The 18,446-nt window shown below is 37.4% G+C and overlaps 1 long non-coding RNA gene across 11 annotated transcripts in view; it reads right to left on the bottom strand.

Annotated features, from left to right (window-relative positions):
• LOC147359338 (uncharacterized) overlaps window positions 1-18,446 on the bottom strand; it is a 307,413-nt gene that overhangs the window by 52,556 nt on the left and 236,411 nt on the right. The window contains exon 5 of one of the 11 annotated variants that reach the window (XR_015140721.1): window positions 14,460-14,866. The exons of the other annotated variants lie outside the window; for them this stretch is intronic. This is a non-coding gene — a long non-coding RNA (uncharacterized LOC147359338). Of the gene's footprint in view, window positions 1-14,459; window positions 14,867-18,446 lie in introns of those variants that run through there. 11 annotated transcript variants of the gene reach the window in all.

The raw sequence follows: 18,446 nt of genomic DNA, 5'->3' as shown, positions 1-18,446 counted from the left end.
GTCTTCCAGTTATAGTCTTCATATTATGTAATAATTTTGTTACAAGTGCCAGTATGTCTTTCTCATTAACAAAGTTATTTCATGAAATTGGCATAAAGTTCATAACAATTCAAGTTGAGAAATGGGTAAATGGAGTCCCTTTTCTATTGCTTATACTTTCATGTTTATGTGAAAATTTCTGTAGAAATAAAGGTATTACCTATTTGGGAAAAGTGTTATTTTCCTAAGTTGGAGTATATTTTACTTTCCTGAATTTTTTTATAATAAAGGTAAGATTTATATCAGGGAAATGCACAGATCTTAAAACTACTTCCTTCACCTTAGAAATTTCCCAGCCAATCATTCTCTCTCCTAAGCAGCCACTGTTCTGATTTGTCACTGTAGATTTGTTTTTCCTGGTTTTGAATTTTGTGTAGATGGATTTACAATATGTTCTTTTTTAGTCTGGCTTATTTTGTTCCACATAATATTTTTGAGGTTTTCCCCAGTTGCTCTATGTGTCAGTAGTTCATTTTTTTTATTACTAAGAAGTATTTTATTAAATGAACATGTCATAATTTGCTAATCTGTTCTCCTATTGATGGACATTTGGACAAGTTTTAACAATTTTGCAAAGAAGTATTGTATTTCAGTACAAGTCTTTTTGTGAATATATGTTTTCATTTCTTTTGGTATTTATGATAAAGCTATTAATGATTCTGTGAAGTGTTATATGAACTTACAGTCTTACCAGCATAGTGACTGAGCGTTCTAGTTATTTCATATCCTCACTAATACTTTTGTTTTGTTGGTCTTATTTATTCTAGCCAAACTAGTGGGTATGAAATGATACTCAATTATGGTTTTACTTTTCATTTTCCTGATGACTAATGATTTTTAATATCTCTTTTTAAATTTTTAGTATCTTTTAATGTACTTATTAGCCACTTTAATATCTTTTAATGTACTTACTAGCCACATGAAGTGGCTTTTCATGTCTTTTGCTCAGTTTAACAATCTGTCTTTTGTTATTTATTTTTAGAAGTTCTTCATATATTCTAGATCAATTTCTTTTATATGTAATAAATGTCTTCTTCAACATGTAGCTTGCCTTTTCATATTTTTAATTCTATCTTTTGATGAGTAAAAACTTTAATTTTTATTAAGTCCAAATTAGCAATGAAAAAATGTTCAGTGCTAAATAATCTTTGACTATCTCATGGTGGCAAAGATTTTCTTGTTTTATTTTCTTCTAGAAGCTTTATAGTTTTAGCTTTTCAATGGAGTCTAGGCCATTTCAAGTCATTTGTGTAATGTATTTACTTTCCTCCATCCAGCTAAATTGAAGTCAAGAGACGTTTTAGTTCCAGGCTTATCACTTTCTCCTTTCCTCAGTATATTTTGTGACAAGCCATTTCCTCTTTTCATTTCTGTTTCCCATTTTTAAACTGAGAGCATTATAATAGGTGAATACAGCCTGATGATTTTCTAAAAGTTGAAGTAGTCCCACATATAGAAACAAATTTAGCCCTGTGCCCCTACCAAGATGTTAATGGAGAAGTTAGATTTTAAGGATTGCAGTCAGTGTAGACAGTCCTTGTTATCTTACTATCTACTCATATGAAGAAAATACATGTGTAAGGAACTATTCTAGAATCTCAGGGAAAAATGCCTTCTAGAGCCAAACTTGGAAACCAAGATATTTATTAAGTGCAGTATGTGAGTAAGAATTAATGGAGTTAATCAGCTAATTCTGTTTTTGTCCTGTGATTTAACAAATATTTACTTGGCATTTGGGCCTGTGGTTAAACTGTTTGTTGTTGTTGTTTTTTTAAAGAGTTGGACTAGGGGAAAGGTTTGCCAAATATGAACTACAGAATTGTATCTTAACACTTTCCAAATGTGCTCACCTGGGAGAGGAGTTCAGAGTAGTGAAAAAGAAAGTAGGATTAGGGGCAGGAGAATCAGAAATGGAAGTATACTTTGTGGATCAGAAGTGTGCATAACTGGGGTTTGGCTTCCATTGTTTGCGGAAGAGAGGGGCCAGGTTGAAGAGAAGGAGCCAAAGTGTGAGGATTTAAAGCCAGAAGCAAGCTAAGTTTAGACTGTAGACATTAGAGATGGAAAAGATCCACAGGATAATATTACCAAACTCATTCCTGGCCAGCTCAGAATACATTTAAACAGAAAGATCAGATACAAAAGTGACCACACAAAGGCCAGTGCTCGGCCATTGCTCTGGGCCTTAAAATAGTGATGTGACTGAAGTTTAGTTTAAGTGGATACTATTCAGATCCAATCTAACACATCTGCCTTCTTACAAGAAGCTGGGGTAGAAGGTTTTTTGATGCTTGAAATCAAGAAAAAAGTATTCTGCAAATGTCTCTACATTCTCTAGATAATATAATTGCCATGTTTTTGCTTCTAATGTCTATTAGGAACAGGGGTGTGAATGAGTGTGAATGTTTGTGCAACAATATCCTGGAAAAGTGATTCCAAAATTGTGGATCATAGATTGATACAAATCCACAAAGGGGGGGGGGAAAATAAGGACAATGTGTATTTTCCATAGTTAATTTTACTAAAAGTAAAGGATTAACCTTAATTCTAAGATTAAGATCTCTCTATATATTCACTTTTAGACTATCCTTTTGGAAAAAGAAGAGATAGTATTGCTATGTGTACTTTTAATCACCTTTCTTGGCAAAATGAAAATTGATAAATAACACTATATAAATCCCTTAATTTAAAAAAAATGAGTCTATGATATTTAAATTCAAGCCGCAGCTTCTTCAGAACAGTCTGAGTGCATCTAAAAAATGAAACAGGAAAGTCATCATGAAACTAGGTCTCTATTGATGTAAGACAACCTATTGTTTTAGCTATGACTAGCCTAGAAAACATATCAAGTAATTATTCATGCCATCAATAATAAGGTAAATCCTAATATCAGAATTTTTAATATATGAAAACATATGGATATGACCCTAAGTATCTGTGAAATACAGTGTATCATTTGCATAAAGACAATTGATTCATTTAACACATAATTAACAATTATTGGTATTCTTCCTGAATACTTATTCATTGTACAAAGTACCCGAGTCCAGGCTTTGAAGAGTTTCTGAGTGATCCATAAAATTGTATCCCATATTCTTCATTCATTTCCTAATGAATTTTCTTCAAATTTTGAAGGTATTTCTCATTCGATACCTATATGTTTGGCTTTGCTAATTTCTGGAGCTATGCAAACCATTCTAGAGTTTCAACCATTCACAGCTCCATGTACAAATAGCCAAATGAAAACCCACTGTAACGTGATATGCCTCTTAATGTTTGGCAAGGGGGACCTAGTGCTGCTTGATGCAATCACAAGTATAGTGTTCTTTCCGATAAGCTCAAAGTGTAACCGGGGATATGCTTAGGGATCATAAATAGGAAAGATAAATTCAAATTTCTGTTCACCTTAAATATCCCCTTACATAGTTCTCAAAAAGAGTTGCTGAAATTCTTTAGAAATTTCTGTCACATTCTTTAGAAAGCAAGGCAATCTTTTCTTTAAGCTCAATCCTTAAACATTTCTCATCACTATTTCACTTTGGTATTTCACCCTAGTGACAGGTATTTTATTGGTCTTATGTTGATTTTCAAATTCCTTAGTACAATTACAATTTTTGGCATTGCAAAATACAAAGAAATCAACTTGAAGTTTATAAAAATTCTATCACTGGGGGAATAGGTGGTTGATAAAGAGGTAGTTTTGGAATTCTTTGTAATTTCCCTTGTACTTGAAAAGCCCATGTGCTAGTAGACTGTTATAGTGAGGTTTCACTGAACTAAGAACATTTCTCTACCAGAAACATAAAATAGCTCTTCATCAATACTTAGATTTCCCCACTGCTTAGTATCCATTGTACAAGTACAAAGAAGCAGTGCATTTTAGGTTAAATGAAATTAAGATCTGGATTGAGAAAACTGGGTAATGACCCACGCTAGAAAAATTCACTTTGGCCCCTTCTCTGTTTTTTTTTGTTTGTTTGTTTTTGGCCCCTTCATTTTTAAATGTCTTCTTTGGATGGTGTTAATATCTCATCAGAGATAGTAGAGAATCACTTATAATGTTTTATGAACATATTAATAGACATAAATAGGAAAGCCTTAGCTGTTTCTTGGAGAGAGTTAAAATAGATAGTATATTTGCTGTCAACAGTGCACATTAACACTGAAAAACAACTGATAGGAAAATCACAAGGCAATTATAAAATAAAATAATGATGATTCTGAAATAGTGGTATTGTTTGTGCCACAGGTTCAGGAGTAGGAAAGAATTTTAATATGCTTAGGATGCGGGGTTTGATTTAACATTCTGATGTGTGATGAAGCTAAAAATATGTAACTTGGGATATGAAAATGATCTGCAAGGAGAGGGGAAGGAAATTTGTGGCTTTTTTTTCCATTTGCAAATAATTATGGTTTCCTTTAGCCAACTCCAGGAGATTTAATAATTTTTTGTATTGGAGAAGGGTGGCCTCTGCCATATGGCTACCCCCCGGCTTCTGTGTTCAAGTTACAAATAGCACAATTTGGGAGCCCAGGACAATTTGTTCATTGTAAATTTATGCTATAATTCTTCTTTATGTCTCAACATTACATCTGAGACCCTTTCTGGCTCTTGGATTGCCTTAAACAACAACGACAACTGGCCAGTGTCTAGGGCAATAATTTCTAAGTGAGTGACAGAACACTGTGCCCTTTCCACAGTCCATTTCAAAACAAGCTTTGATGAGTCCACAATCCATTTTAATTACCTGTGCAAATATCCTATTTCTAATATCGTGACCAGTGAGTGGCCTTGTAACTCTGTAACTGCTTGGACTATTGCTGCTTAGATATAGTAATGATTTATAAGGGGCACCTATTCAACCACAAGATTAAAGGCCATAGTATTTCACATTTTGAACTAAGATTCAGCCATTTAACCTTGGATAATTCCAGTGTTCCTCTTAGATTCTCTCTCTGTTTGTATAGAGAGAAACAAACTCATGATTTCAGAATGTTATCATATTGTTTCTAGAATTTATCACATTATTCAATTCATGAATACAGAATAAAAATTGATTCCAACAGATATAATGATTAACAATGTGGTTATAGTATTCTGCTTGATGGAAATAGGAAAGCATAAGATATATGCTAAACATCTTTATTTTTAAAAACAATATTTAAATAATTTTATAGAGATTTTTATTTTGTTTCTTTTCCATAATAGACTCGGGAAATTTATGGCTACTTGGCGATTGACAAAAATGTTTAGTGAATGGCCATAATTACTTAGCTTCACTTTGATTCTGAATAGTGTTTTGGCTAAAAGGCATTATAACTCAGGGATTAGAAACAATATCTGAAGTTATCAATCTCTTCATATTTATTTTTCTAAACATGTAATAATGATTACCACCAGATTGTCTGTAAAATCCTATGTGGTCCTTGGAAGTAATATGATACTTATTTGAATTACGGTAATTCCTTCTTGCCGGGAGAAATAACAGTAACCTCAGATATGCAGATGACACCACCCTTATGGCAGAAAGTGAAGAGGAACTAAAAAGCCTCTTGATGAAAGTGAAAGAGGAGAGTGAAAAAGTTGGCTTAAAGCTCAACATTCAGAAAACTAAGATCATGGCATCTGGTCCCATCACTTCATGGCAAATAGATGGGGAAACAGTGGAAGCAGTGGCTGACTTTATTTTTTGGGGCTCCAAAATCACTGTAGATGGTGATTGCAACCATGAAATTAAAAGACGCTTACTCCTTGGAGGGAAAGTTATGACCAACCTAGATAGCATATTGAAAAGCAGAGACATTACTTTGCCAACAAAGGTCCATCTAGTCAAGGCTATGGTTTTTCCAGTAGTCATGTATGGATGTGAGAGTTGGACTGTGAAGAATGCTGAGCACCGAAGAATTGATGCTTTTGAACTGTGGTGTTGGAGAAGACTCTTGAGAGTCCCTTGGACTGCAAGGAGATCCAACCAATCCATCCTAAAGGAGACCAGTCCTGGGTGTTCATTGGATGGACTGATGCTGAGGCTGAAACTCCAATACTTTGGCCACCTAATGCAAAGAGTTGACTCATTGGAAAAGACCCTGATGCTAGGAGGGATTGGGGGCAGGAGGAGAAGGGGACAACAGAGGATGAGATGGCTGGATGGCATCACTGGCTCGATGGACGTGAGTCTGAGTGAACTCCAGGAGTTGGTGATGGACAGGGAGGCCTGGCATGCTGTGATTCATAGGGTCGCAAAGAGACGGACACGACTGAGCAACTGATCTGAACTGAACTGAATTCCTTCTTCATATGGTAACATCCATTTTCATTTAAAAATTAACTGACCACTGTCCCTAAATGAATGGCTACTATTATCTCTAAAACATGGAGTTGAGAATATCCCTACAGTTTTAAGCAGAGATAATAAACATAATATTGATGTCACATGCTCATTGCTATTGCTCAGTTCCTAAATTGTGTCTAACTCTTTGTGACCCCATGAACTGCAGCACACCAGGTTTCCCTGTCCTTCACTGTCTTCTGGAGTTTGTTCAAATTCATGTCTATTAAGTCAATGATGCCATTCAACCATCTCATCCTCTGTTGTTGCCTTTTTCTCCTGCCTTCATTATGTCCCGGCATCAGGATCTTTTCCAGTGAGTGGGCTCTTCACATAAAGTGGTCAAAGTATTGGAGCTTCAGCTTCAGCATCAGTCCTTCCAGTGAATATTTAGGGTTGATTTCCTTTAAGATTGACTGATTTGATCTCCTTGAAATCCAAGGGACTCATATGCTTATATTTTTTATTAAAATAGCTCTATTAATGCATTTTGAACTGTTTATTGAGATGGTGAATTCAAATGAATAACTATACCTTGGTAATTTAATTCACAATGTAGATTAAATTATTTTATACTATTGAAATATTAGTCTTTTTTTAAATTTATAAAAAATATTTTATTTTGTTAAACACAAAATCTTTAACAAATGTGCAATTTGGTGTGATGGTGAATAGGAGAAGGGTTCATAATGGTAAGAAGTTTGGAAACCATTAACGTGAAGTGAAATGAAAGTCACTCAGTCGTGTCCAACTCTTTGTGACCCCATGGAATAGTCCATGGAATTCTCCAGTCCAGAACACTGGAGTGGGTAGCCCTTCCCCTCTCCAGGGATCTTCCCAACCCAGGGATCGAACCGGGGTGTCCTGCATTACAGGCAGGCTCCTCACCAGCTAAGCTTTACCAGGGAAGCCCCCGGAAACCATTGACTTGGAGCTAAAAATCCACTGAATCATGAGTGTACAAACTTCTCCAGTACATTTTCCTCAGGTCTTTCTTGGGATAGGCCTGGATTTTGTACCCGTGACTCTGGACTGTGGGGAAATATGAGCAGCCTGATTTATGACCTTTACCTTGAAGCTGCAGTTACATGTGAGACTTTCCCTGTAGTCCAATGCTGCAACCCCTGCCTTTGTTATTACCTTCTCCTTCAAAATACACACAAACTCTAGCTTATAAGGGAGAAAAGGCCAGGATCACAGGTGGAATAGTAGCCTAGGCCCTGGGGTTGAAGGGGAACATCTCTTAAAAAAAACGTAAATGTGTCTCAATTTTGTTACAGGCAGAAGCCAAGCTGGTGTTTCTCCTCCTTACCAGGGGCTGGGAGACCCCCTGAGAAAGCTGATGGGGAGCAGAGGAACTTCAGGGGAGGCCTGAGCTCCATGGGCTCAGTGGGGATCCTATAACAAGGTGAGCCTGAGAGTCAGGCTTGAGTAAACATGCAGAGATTCATGCCTGAATCTCGAGAGGCAACAAGTTATTTACCTGTGGGTGTCTCTTCCTAAGGCTCCAGAAAACCATACTGATGGGTTCTACCTCATGTCCCATGTCACAGCATGTCACTTGTCCATGAGCATGAGCCAACACAGGCATGGTCCCCACTCTCACATCAAACAGGAGAGATGACACTAACCATCACACAAATAAAATGGAAAATTGTAACTGTAGTCAGTGCTATACAAGAGAGGTCCATAGTGCTATGGAAGTGCATACCAGGGTATCTGACCCAGGTAAGGAAGGCTTCCTATGAGGACTCATTGAAGAAAAAAATGAAGATATTTAGCTCGAGTCAGAAAAATCTTTTGAAGCACCAGGTGTAACTGCTGTCTTCTAATCTGAGGCTGCCAAGCAAGAGGTAGATAGGACTTGTCCTGGGAGATATCAGAATGTAGCACAAGCTATAGAGAGTTAAGGTTAGGTCACCTAGAAAGCTTACCAACTGCAGAATGGTCATGGAGTATGCTAGTTTTGAACTCTTCTTGGGGCCATACTCTATATTCAGTTCTATACATGTAATATCTCATTTACTCTTCATTACAACTCTATGTTGGGCTTCCCAGGGAGCTCAGTGGTAAATAATCCACCTGCCAATGCAGGAGATGTGAGTTCGATCCCTGGGGTGGAAGATCCCCTAGAGAAGGAAATGCAACCCACTCCAGCATCCCTACCTGGAGAATCCCATGGACAGAGGACCCTTGGAGGCTAAAGCCATGGGGTCATAAAAGTCGGATATGACCCAGCAACTAAACAACAATAATGCTATGTTAGAAATTTGTATTTCTCTTCCTTTTTCAGATGACCAAACTGAAACATAGAGTGAAGCGGCTGTCTGAGGTTGCCTAGTAGTGAGTGGGAGAGCTAGGATTTGAACCCAGGTCATCTGGCTCTAGACCTGGGTTCTAAACTACTCTTCTCTATGGGGTTGGTGTGGGTATTCAAGTTTGAGCCAGTAGACCTAGAGAGCATTCAGGAAACAATGGAAATCCTTGGTCTTTAATGTCCCATGTAGCCTAGAAAATACTCTGCTTCCTCTTCCAGCACCATCAAAAGGAACAACTTTACTGCTCGTCTCTGACATCCACAAGCAAGTCTTAAAAGAAGGCATTGTGCAGGTAACCATTCTCAATATTAGTCTTTAAACTACGAGAAGTGATCATGGCTAAATCATTTTAAGGCCATAGCACTCTACCTAACTTTGCGATGCCATTACAAATGACACATGCAAAGTGAGTACAGGGTTTACAGTGGTTGGCCCCATGACACAGTTCCATGTATACACTTTGTCATTAGGACAGAGTGACTATCCTGATTCCTGATAGATCTGACCACGATGGGACAGACAGGGTCTAAGTGAGAAAGAAGTACAAAGGCCAGTCACTACTTAAGGAGTTATTTTATGAGGTGACCTGAAAGAAGATAGCTTGATGAATTGAACTGGTTAACTTCAATTTAATGGGCCATTGTGAAATTTCAAAGACTAGTTCTCAAAGTGCACAGAAAGCCAGTGGCTCTGAGGTGATATGCTGGCTCAAACAGTAGCTCCACCGCTTTCCTCCTACCCTCCAAGCCAGGAATTTTGGATATGACCTCATTTGGAAATAGGATCTTTGCAGATATAATGAAGTGCAGATGAGGTCTTACTGGATTAGAGTGGTCCTAAGTCCAGCATGACTGATGTCCCTCTTGTAAAAAGAGTGAAATTTAGATACATACACAGGGGAAAATGCCGTGTGAAGACGGAGGCAGCAATTATAGTGCTGCATCTACAAGCCAAAGTGTGAAAGATTGCATGAAGAGGATGGCTGGGAGTCAAAAGAATACAGGAGAGAAGCATTTACCATATTCTTCAAAGCCTCTAGATGATATGTTGATTTCAGACTTTTGGCTTCCAGATAACAAATTTTAGTTGATTCAAGCCACCTTGTTTATGGTAATTTGTTATGCCTACCCTAGAAAATTCATCCAGGTGATCACTGGGTCTGGTAGAAAATTGAACCACTAATTGAAAAAAAAAAGTGTAAATAAAAGTGGAGGGCTAAGGTGAGAACCTTGTTGGATATGCCAACATTTAGGGGACATAAGTCCAAATGAGAGAGAAGAGATAAATCAGGAAGTTCCAGAGATAACCCAGACAAGCTCTATTTTTCAAGAAAAGGACATAAATGTAATGGAAAAGGACGAGGAGATGAGAGCTAGAAAAATGGGGTTGACAAGTAGTAGGTTATTAGACTTCCAAGAAAACATTTCTAAAAGAGCAGCATTTGTCAATCTTGAATATGCAAAAGGATCATACATAGACTTTGTTAAAAATGTAAGTCTCAGAGTCACTTTTCTGAGGTGCTGATTCTGCAGATGGAGAGTTGAGTCCATGACTCTGCATTTTGATGGGTGATTCTGAGGCAAGAACTTCTTGGACTTTATGAAATGATGCTACAGTGGTGACGGTGGTGGTTTAGTCGCTAAGTCATGTCTGACTCTTGCATTCCCATGGACTGTAGCCCACCAGGCTCCTCTGTTCATGGAATTTTCCAGGCAAGAATACTGGAGTGGATTGCCATTTTTTTCTCTAGGGGATCTGCCTGATCCAGGGATCGAACCTGCATCCTTTGCATCGCAAGTGGATTCTTTACCACTGAGCCACTAGGGAAGCCCTAGGTCAGGAGAAAACCCAGGGTTTGTGAAACCTGAAACTTATATGATTTGGGGGCTTTTTTCTAACAAAAAGAATATAAAATTATAAATACAAAACTGGGAGAAAGGCAATATTTATTTATTGATAGAATAATCAGAAAAGAAATAATTAGTTACACATTTTAAATATAGTAATTATCTCAAACTTTAAAGACATTTTGAAGCTTCTATCAGTTTTCTTTAGTTTATATGTTTGGCTTCCTATTAGCATACTTCTTCAAAAATATTTGATTTTTAATATTGTCACTGATTCTGTAAAATGTGCAAAGTTGAAATTAAAGCTGCTCAAGAGCCACTTAAATGCATTTGAAAATCAGTTTGAGCCACAAAATTGTGAATAAATTGCTTTTATACTATAGTTGGATGACTTCCCAGTGAACATGTGTAGGAATTTTGTCTTTGGAACAATTGCCTTTTCAGTCAGTTCCTCTGTGTTGCTGGCAATTTTATGTATAGCTTTGAGTGGAATACCTAGTCTTTTATCAGGATAAGATTATCAGATATGCTAAGATGCTATTTAATAACCTGGGATACACAGATCACATTAAGTTAAACAGAGACACATTGGCTATTTGTAGTTCTGCTATAGATATATGCCTAACAAATGGAAAGTTTGATTAATTTCATTCATTATGACCTCCATTAAAAAGGAAAAATATATAGCGCATTATTGTATTTCTTATGGGCATCAAGAACTTTTTGACAAAAGAGAACATTCTAAGTATCAATGAGAACTGAATTTATTTTCCATTTGTAACTTTCCACAGACTAACTTGTGTTTCTCTTTCACATCAACGTATTTCTGGTGTCAGATGACATATTGCGATACAACTTCTGGCCCTGCGACCTCACGCTGCAAATTTTATCAAAGCATATGCCTATATGAACATATTGCTAGGGCCACTCCCAGGGCCCTGGAAAATAAAATAGAAGTTCTGAAGTTTGAGCTGTATTAGCTTAACGGAAGCTCTAACACTTACTAACAGGAACGGAAGCTGACCTGTAGGGCGCAAAGAAGAGGTATCTGGTCAACAGGCAGTGGAGAGCTTAAAGAAGCCTGAGGGTTCAGAGATATTTAGTCGGGAAGAAGGAAGAGATGGAGTGGTGGTTAGAAAGAGGGGTAGTAAACATTATATGAAAAGATTCTGTCTGTAGAATCATGGATTGCATTTTTAAATTCAGGGATATGAATACACAGAAAAGGGGGAAAGGGGACAATGAAAGGAGAGGAAGGAGAAGAAGGAGAGGAAGAAGGAAGTGGATGAGGGAGAAGAAAAAGAAAGAGAATTTGGGTAGCAGTTTTGAAATTTCTAGTCACAGACGCTAGTCTCTTCTTCCTTCCTTTAAGTTGATCTAAGTTCTTGATGGGTTCCCAACATGGCTTCCATGTGGTCCTTGTATTGAGGGAGGGTATCCCCATCCTTTCTGACTTCCCCTAAAGAGCATCTCCAACCAGCACCTTGATGTTATTTCTTTTCCCTCTGCATCTCAGGTTGTTGCCAAAGCTTTGTTTCATTTTGGCCTCTGATGTCAGACCTTTAAATTTTTCATTCTTCTGCTCCCAGTCACAAAGTATATTTCTTTCCCACATCCCTCCTGGAGAAACTTCTCAGACATTAAGGGAGGGATTAGAGGTGGCACAATAACACAATGAATTCAAAATGGGGTACATAATAAGCTGAAAACAGATGACCTCAATATGGATATTTTCCCTGGAGAGTAGCACATTACTGCTATGCTTTCTAAAATCTATTGAGTCAATATCTGAATTCACTTAATGGGCCTTGATATTTTTGTCATGATAAGTGTTAAATATAAGTTCTTTTTCAAAATGAATCACAAAAAACTGTATTCTAAATAGGTTTTCTTTGGATATTGAATGGCTAGGACTTTTAAGACATTTTAGAACTTGACACTTAGAAGGAACAACACAGTTGTAAGTGCCACACTTGACCGTGTTCACATGCTGCCAAAACAATTCAGAAGAAAGGTGAAAAATTCACTCATTCATTTGGAAGTTTCCAAATATCCAGATGTTTGGCATCATGCAGATTGTTACGTGACTGATTGGGTTGTTCATATTCCACATGTTTGGCATGTATAAGCAGACTCTGGTTATGTTTTCAGATAGGGAAATGCAATGTGTTACATGTGCTCTCTTGGGACCCCAAAACTAATGGTGTCAAATGGATTTTTCTCATTTGATCCCCATGAAGACAGTTTAATTTCACTCATTTTTCTAGTCCCACAAAAATGCAGGTGCAGATTTTTCATTGCTTCTAATCTCAAAGTACTAAAAGATTTGAATAAGAAAAACAATTCTGTTCCAACAGAAAGCATTTCATCCCAAGAAATAAAATTTTCCTTTCTTTATTCCAGCAAATGAACAATAAAAATACATGAAATCATATTATCACTGAGAATAAACATAAAAACTTGACTGCTTTCTTTAAGGAAGATCTAGAGGATGAGTTTTTTTTTTTTAAATCTTTCATTTAAATTGTATCCAAACATACTTTATTAGTTTGGCTCATCAAGATTTAGAAGAACTAGGAGAATGGCTGGCTAACTTTCACTATAAATAGTGATTCTTTGAAATCTGTTTGCCTAGAGTTAAGTTTTTTGTCAAGTATTTCCCAGCTGGACTGTGCTATTCATTTTAAGTTGATTGTGTGTTCTATATGGAGCTATAATAGAAAACTGGGAAAACAGATCAATTTAGGCTCCAGAGAGCTACCACAAAGAGATATTCACATTAATAAAAGAGACTTGGGCTTGTAAGACTTTTCTTCAATATGTCTAATGACTTAATTCAACAAATATTGACTGAGTTGTTCCCATTTGAAGAACACTTGCCTTAGTATTATGGGACATAGAGTTGAATAGGGGAAAAGCCTTACATTTCAATTGACTAAGTCAGAGAATATTGTGCTGAAGCAAGAAATTTGATCAAAAATACACTGTAGGGAAGAAATGGTACCTACTAAATAGAAATTAATGATCAATTATTAATATTTTGAGACACTGAGACTTAAACGTTACTAATATATTCTTAAGGAAAAAGCATAGAAATAAGGAATATTTAAGAAAATTTAATTCTTCCTGCTTCTATATGATACAGAAATCATTAAGGAGAAAATAAAGCAAAATGAAAGTAAAGAATGAGGATTGCAAGATTTCTCCTATACTTGAATGGTTTCAGATCATACATCAATATTAAAACAAGTCCTCAAGAATTCAGATTAGCAAGCATTTGAGTGCTTCAAGTGCTAATAGAGTGACAAGTACAAATCAATACAAATGATAAGCTGATGGACCGATTCATTCATAAGGGATCAAATTATTAAAAGGTCAAATGCAAAGGGGAAAATCCATAAATATTGATGTATTCTGATACATTGAGGAAAGGACCTACATTATAACAGGTGACAGCTCATCTATGTGGTAGATAAGTAGTACAGTCCACCAGCCCTCCCTAGCCACAGGTTCCACATCCATGGATTCAATCAACCCTGGGTGGAATCAAAGGTGTGACTATATCTAGGTCCTTTTATATAAGGGACCTGAGCATCCATGGAATTTGATTCCCTTGGGGAGGGGGATCCTGGATCCGATTTTTTGCAGATACTGAAGGACGAATGTAATTGCAACAGGTACGTAATTAAGACAGTAAATTGTGGCAAATGAGTAAATAATATTTCTTAGATTGATCCTCATTTGGGGGCTGGCACAGATTAATGTAGTATAGTAAGCATAACTTTAAGAGTATTTTGGAAGTGAACTGCTATGTTGTGTACTGGCATGCACCCAAAGCAGATCAAGGTACTGTTGCTGCAGAGAAGTATATTCTGCTACAGAATAGTTTTAATAAAGCAGTGGAAATCGTCCCCTCCCTTCCACCAACTGTCCAATGTAATAGAAATAAGCATAAGAAAAATGTAGCTCTTGGAGAAGGGACTAAACAAGCGCAGAAATAGGAGCATCAACATTAAAATGGCTGCTATTCCTAATTATGAGAAACCACTTCAGTAATTGTAAGAGTAAGCAAAACTTTTCTAGAGCTTCATTCACTTATACAACTAGAATCTGTTATGCATAGGTACAGATCAACACAAACGGCCAAATGTGGCTGTTTGCTTCAGTCAGTAGAGACTGAATTATTGAAAGATTGAGTGTAAAGGGAAAATCCATAAACATCTATGTTTACTGCTACAGTGACAGAAACATCACAAAATAACTAACGGCAACATGGAGCAAATCTTCAATTCTAGTGTGGAGTTGAACTCTTCCAAGGAGGATGAGGATAAACCTGGTACAAAGATAAGAAGGCTCTGATAAACAAAACAGGCTTGGTGGATGCGTTCTGAAACCCCATATGTGAAGAACCCTTAAAGGGGTAGATAGCACAAAATACAGTGACAATAGAGGAGTGTCAAACTTCAGTTTAATTTAAGATACTGAGATCCAAATTTGAATTGGTAAGCAGCCACAAAATTAAAAGATGCTTCCTCCTTGGAATAAAAGCTATGAGAAACCTAGATAGCGTATTAAAAACAGACATCACTTTGCTAACAAAGGTCCATATAGTCAAAGCTACGGGTGTGAGAGTTGGACCATGAAGAAGGCTGAGCCCTGAAAAACTGATGCTTTCAAATTGCGGTGCTGGAGAAGATTCTTGAGAATCTCTTGGACATCAAGGAGATCAAACCAGTCAATCCTAAAGGAATTCAACCTTGAATACTCATTGAAAGGAGTAATGCTGAGGCTGAAGCTCCAATACTCTGGCCACGTAATGTAAAGAGCTGACTCATTAGAAAACACCCTGTTGCTGGGAAAGGTTGAGGGCAGGAAGAGAAGGGGGCAATAGTGGATGAGGTGGTTGGATGGCATCACTGACTCAATGAACTTGAGTTTGAGCAAACTCTGGGAAATAGTGAAGGACAGGGAAGCCTGGTGTGCAGCAGTCCAAGGAGTCACTAAGAGTCAGACATAACATAGTGAACAATATGAGTAACAACAAACCATTACAGTAGAGGGACTCAGGCTTCAATAAAATTCAAACTCAGGAAATTGTTGCTTCATATTACGGTGGTTTGATTAATTTGCCATGGGATCCCCAGCATTGGTTATGTAATAAGGAGAACGTACAACCCTAAGGGGAAACAATTGGAAGGGCTTGGAAGGCTGCCAACAGCCAAGTAAAGCAAGTTTGTTTTCAAGGAAAAGTCTGGAGACTAAAAAGCATATGTTTCTCTTTGCTTCCATCTAAGCACCCAAATACTGGTTTTATGGCAGCAAAACTGAATTTTGTGCACACTAACAGATGGAGACCCTTAATGTACTGCCTGCCTTGGCAGGATGCATTCGAGTTGAGTTTGGATGAGACTGTATATCCTAAGGGTATTTAGTGTCTATAGTTAAGAACTCAGTAAAATGAAGAATGAAGAATCAGGCCACATTTAGGGAAAGGGATACTGATTTCACATTCAAACCCAAATGTCAGCCTACAGTCACTGATTGCTTGTTTTGTAAACACCTTAAGTTGAAAATATCTAAATCTAAGTTTCAATATTCTCCTTCAGACTGCTGCTGCTGCTGCTAAGTTGCTTCAGTCATGTCCAACTCTTAGCGACCCCATGGACTGCAGCCCACCAGGCTCCTCTGTCCATGGGATTTTCCAGGCAAGAGTACTGGAGTGGGGTGCCATTGCCTTCTCCCTCCTTTAGACTAGTTCCTCCTTATCATCATTTCAGGCACCTAGTTGCCCAAGCCAGCAATTTAAAAGCCATCTTTGATACTTCTACCTCCCTTATCTCTTGCATTCAATCCATCACCAAGTCTTGTTAATTTTGCCTACAAAATACTCCTGGTCTCCGTGCATCTCTATCTTGGCTGCATCTCTGGTTCAAGCAGATGACTGCCTGTCAAGTTCTCCACTTCTTCTCCTTTCTCAACCTGTTCTCCATGGAGCAACTTGATCTTGTAAAATTGTGTATCAGATCAAATTACTCATCTGTTTCAAATAACTTCAAAGATCTTTCATTGCTCTTAAAGTCGAGTTTCTCAGTATAGCCTATGATCTTCTGCATGACTTGGGCCTTATCTGCCTCTCCAGGGTGATCTTTGACTATTTTTCCCCCATGTTAACCATGCTTCAGGCTCACTGGCTTGTTTGTTTGTTTTTTCCAGTTCTTTAACCACACAAAATTTTTTTCTCAACTTAAGGCTATTGTATTCTGTGCCTAATTTTCGCACCATACTTCTAGGCCAAAAGGAAGACCTGACAATTTTATTTATTAAGTAGCTATAGCCAAAGAACTTGACAACTATTCATGTCCTAACAACTTAGTAGCTACTTAAAAAAAAGTAAATCAGGGCTTCTTTGGTGGTCCAGTGTCAGGGGTCTGCCTGCAACTGCAGGGGACATGGGTTCAATTTCTGATCCAAGAGGACCCCACATGACATGGAGCAGTGAGGTCCATGTACCACTACTGAGCCCGTGTTCTAGAGCATGTGCTCCGCAAAAAGAGAAGCCACCACAGTGAGAAGCCTGTGTACCACAATGAAGAGTACTCCCCACTTGCCACAACCGGAGAAAAGTCTGTGCAGTAATGAAGACCCAGTGCATGCAAAAATAACTAAACAAAAAATGAAAAGTAAATTCAAAGAAAAAAGAAAAAAAATAAAATTCTTAACCATAATTATTATGAGTGGGATGTCTGCACCATTTGTCCATAGCACAAATACTCAAACTTTGGAATCAGATTAAATACTGCCACACTTGTTTTCTCTTCCACATTAGTTTTTATGTGGTATTTGCTTTTTAGTGTAGAGAGTGTTGAAATTCTGTAATTCTGCTTTAAAAAGATATCACGTCATGAAAAGAAGTGTAGCATGATTTCATACTAAAATTATCAACTACTTAGAATTAGTAGCTCACCTTATGTCTCCCAAGTGCTGAATATCTCTGTATTCCTTTCTCTAAAATATAAACTATCTTAGAGCACCCTAGTGAGTTCATTGTGGTGCTCCAAGGGTGCCTTGGCACACAGTTTGGAAACCATGGCTCTAGAGAGTTTGAGCAGAAGAGTGACCTGATCTGACTTAAATTTTAGTAGAATCCCTCTGGTTACTGTAGAGAACATACTGAAGGAACAAAGGTAGAAGCGTGACCACTGAATAGTGTACTGCAGAGATTGAGAGCTAATAGTGTGGAAATTAGACTGGAGTGGTGATAGTGGAGGTGATGAGAAGGAGTTTAGACATATTTATGATATGAACTTACAAGAGTTGCTGATAAATTGGATTTCAGCTGAGGAGGAAAGACAGAAGTCAAGGACAACTCCAAGTTATTTGTCTACATAACTGAAAGGATAGATAAGCAATCTTCATGAAGGTAGGGAAAGATTAGGGACTCAGTTTTCTATGAGTTAAATTGATCTAAGCAGAGAATAGGAAATCAGGGTCTGGAGCTTGAGGGAGAGTCCTAATCTATATACATCTTTGTGAATCTTTATCATATATTTATAGGCAAGAGAACAAATGAGATTTCCAAGGGAATAAATTATATAGATAAGAGTTTCAGAAGACAGAACAGCATGTTTACATATAAATTAAATATATATTTATCCAGATAGAGGGGAAAACTCATGCTGCTGCTGCTGAAAAGAAAGAATTCCTGGAACAATAATATATAGGAGATGAGAGATCATGCAGTCTAGTCCAGAGTCTTAGTTAAGGGCTGGCATTAGTTTGGAGCACAGAAAATTTATTCATAGTAAGAGGGGAGAAGGTAGAGGATATGTGGATAAACAAAAGTGTGGCTATATATGAAGACTGGAAGAGTTCTCTTTCTATTGTTCCTATCTTTCAGAAAAAAATATAAGCAA

The sequence above is a fragment of the Bos grunniens genome, chromosome 14 (genome assembly GCF_055505025.1).
Source record: "Bos grunniens cultivar Pamir isolate PY7600 chromosome 14, Bosgru_T2T1.0, whole genome shotgun sequence".
In the NCBI taxonomy this organism is placed as follows: Eukaryota; Metazoa; Chordata; class Mammalia; order Artiodactyla; family Bovidae; genus Bos; species Bos grunniens.
Note: the sequence above shows the minus strand (reverse complement) of the source record. Positions and strands in the feature narration are given on the sequence as shown.